The 3,362-nt window shown below is 46.5% G+C and overlaps 1 long non-coding RNA gene across 1 annotated transcript; it reads right to left on the reverse strand.

Moving 5' to 3' along the window:
* Positions 1–205: 205 nt before the first annotated feature.
* LOC124520983 (uncharacterized) lies at positions 206–3,092 on the reverse strand. Its single transcript, XR_006964437.1, has 2 exons — positions 2,710–3,092; positions 206–430 (listed from the first exon to the last, which is right to left on the reverse strand). It is a non-coding gene; the product is annotated as an uncharacterized LOC124520983 (long non-coding RNA).
* Positions 3,093–3,362: the final 270 nt, after the last annotated feature.

The following is a 3,362-nucleotide window of genomic DNA, read 5'->3' on the forward strand; positions in this document are numbered from 1 at the left end:
GGTCTGTGGATTAGTCAGGCATCCCAGCCTTCCAGCTGGGCCCATCCCCTCCAGGGCTTCCTGCCTCTCCCTCCGGCCTCCTCCGAGCCTCCAACTAGGCTGAGGCCTCTGCGTCTCCTCAGCTCTGTAAGGAAAGCCCCAAACACTGGGCCGTCCATTTCAAGGAATTTATCCCCCAAAAGTGAGCACAATGTAGGCAAAGATCTTTGTTTAAGAATATTTATCACATACTACTGATAAGAGTGAAAATCCAGAAAAAAAAAAAATCCAAGTGTCCAAGAATAGGAAGCTGAAGTCACTTCGTGATGTAGTTTGATAGGGCAGGCAGTGCCTGGGAGCAGGTCAGCACTTACGCTCCCGAGTCAGCAGGTCCAGGCTTGAGTGATATTTTAGGCAAGTTATTTAGCCTCCCAAGCCTCAGTTTCCTTTGCTGTAAAATGGAGATGATCAGAATACGATATTCATTTTCTTGTTTTGAGGATTAAATGCGAACATGCATGGAAAATATTTAACACTGAGGATGCTGCATGGTAAGCGCTTGGTACATGTTGGTTTACTGTGTTCCCGTTCAGATACAGAAAAATGGTGTCAATGAAGATTAATGACATGGAAACACATATGTGGTATGGTGAAAGTTAAGAAAGGAGATTATGACTCAGCACGATCCCCTTATAAGCATATGTGTAGGTACTCACATTTATTTTTTTTTTTATTTTTTTTTTATTTTTTTTTTAAATTTTTTTTTTCAATGTTTATTTATTTTTGACAGAGAGAGACAGAGCATGAACGGGGGAGGGGCAGAGAGAGAGGGAGACACAGAATCGGAAACAGGCTCCAGGCTCTGAGCCATCAGCCCAGAGCCTGACGCGGGGCTCGAACTCCCGGACCGCGAGATCGTGACCTGGCTGAAGTCGGACGCTTAACCGACTGCGCCACCCAGGCGCCCCGGTACTCACATTTAAAGTGATACAGGGGCACCTGGGTGGCTCGGTGGGTTAAGCACCCGACTCTTCATTTCAGCTCAGGTCCTGAACTTGCGATTCTTGAGTTCGAGCCCTATGTCGGGCTCTGCGTGGACAGTGTGGAGCCTGCTTGGGATTCTCTCTCTCCCTCTCTCTCTCTCTGCCCCTCCCCCCTCAAAATAAATAAATGAACTTAAAAAAATAAAGTGATATGAACTAATAGCCACATAACGGAAATGTTGCTAAAAGAATGGGAAGTGGTTGGGCACCATGTAACCCTGTCTCATTTGTCAGGCTCACTCCCATCACCTCTGCCTGGGAATGACAGGGAAAATCAGGGTTGGACCCATCTGTGCTAAGGACCATAAAGACAAAACAAAAGTGGTGCAAACTGAGTGCTTCCTAGGAGCCGGGTATACTACTGGCAAATTTATTTTTCACAACCACCTATGAGGTGGATACTATTAATATTCCCATTTTATAGATGAGGAAACTGAGGCATAAAAAGGCTGAGTAATAATTAGCCCAAGGTCTCACAGCCAGAAAGTGGTTAAAGGATGGTTTCAAACCCAGATCTTAATCACTCTGATTAATCACTGTTATACCACCTCTTAGACATCTCATTTTACAAAGAAGGAAACTAAAGTCCAGAGAAGCAGAGCCTCTGGCCCAAGGCCACACAGCAAAGCAGGGGCAGAGCAAGAACTAGGACTAGGGCATCCTGGGGCCCAGGCTTTGAGGCTCCGTTGTATCCCGGACTGTGGCCAGGGCACCTGGGCAGTTAGTGTTTGCCCTGCTCCACAGCCAGAGCTCTGGACGGTGGGGGGAATCCAGGTCCTTGGCAAGCAAAGGAGGCAAGCCATGAAACGCCTGTACCTTTGCCCTGGAGCACTGAGCCCCGCTTTAAATCCTGTGTAATTTAAGGCAAATGTAATCCATATGGCTCTGTTCATTTACACTTAAATCTTCAAAATATTGTGTTTTAAGAGCTGTTACTTACAAAGCCTTCAAAACCTGTTAAATAAGAGTCAGCTCCCCTATGCCTCCTTTCCACCCCCATCCCGACCCCAGGCCAGCCCCTCCCTGCACCCTCTGCTTCCCCCTTCTCAACTGGGCTCATACCCGCATATGGCCGGACTGCAAAGACACTCATTCACACTTGGAAACCTGGATGTGGGCACAAGGAGGCCGTCACCAGGGTTTCAGAGCAGCATTATTTGTGGCCCCCCGAGGTGGAAAACAATGGAAATGTCCATCCATGAGAGAATGGGTGAATAAGTTGTGGCAAAGTCATACTATGTAATGCCATACAGCAGTAAGAACTAATAAACAAGACCCACACATGTCAAAATGGATCAATCTTGCCCACATATTGTGGGGAGGGAAAACCACAATCAGTAAAAGAAAGTTATCTTATGTACTAAAAAGATCAAGTCCAGGGGCGCCTGGGTGGCTCAGTCAGTTAAGCGTCTGACTTCAGCTCAGGTCATGATGTCATGGTCTGTGGGTTCGAGCCCTGCGTCGGGCTCTGTGCTGACAGCTCAGAGCCTCGAGCCTGCTTCAGATTCTGTCTCCCTCTCTTTGCCCCTCCCCCACTCATGCTCTGTCTCTCTCCCTCTGTCTCAAAATAATAAATCAACATTAAAAATATTTTTTTTTAAGTTTGAGTCCATTTCACAGACGGTGGGGGGGGGCGAAGGAAACAATTTAATATTTGTCAGCTATGTAACACTTATTGAAAGCTTACTTGCCAGGCTCTGCAGGAGATGTTAATACTATTTTCATTTCATAGGTGAGACAACTGAGGCTGGAAACTTCCTCAAGGTCATGCAGCTTGTAAACCACAAGGTCAGAATACAAACTGTGGCTTTTTGCCCCCCAGCTCACAGGCCAGATCACATGCTGTTGAGGCAGGCATCGTTATTTGATCTTTACCCACAATTCTTTGAGTTTGGTTTCATTATTGCCAATTTTATAGATGAGGAAACTGAGGCTCTGAGTCATCAAGTGACCTGTTAATGGTTGTTCAGGGAGGTAATCCACAGAAACCAGACCAGGGAACCTCTTGATTCCTTGTCCAGTGCTCTTTCCATACCAGCCCTTGTCTGGAGATCTGGGGCCGGTGGGAAAATATGACCATTTTTACTGTTACCTTCCACTTTTTTGAAGCTGTATGCAATGTGGTTACTTCCAAGGAGAATGAAGGCCCCAAAACCACCTCGGCCAGGTTTGGGGCACAGAGTCGAATGTAAAGGGAGAACCTCGTGGACCTTGGATCTTGAAGCCAACTCCACTTTCATTCATGACCTGCCTCCTGTCCCTGCAACAAACAGATGGCACACTTAAATTGGGTGTTTTGAGGAGAATGTAAGAAAGAGATTATCCATAAATTTATGGGTG

Source organism: Lynx rufus, unplaced genomic scaffold (genome assembly GCF_022079265.1).
Source record: "Lynx rufus isolate CCGP_SWC_20201006 ecotype Redwood Valley unplaced genomic scaffold, mLynRuf1.p SCAF_1, whole genome shotgun sequence".
NCBI lineage: Eukaryota > Metazoa > Chordata > Mammalia > Carnivora > Felidae > Lynx > Lynx rufus.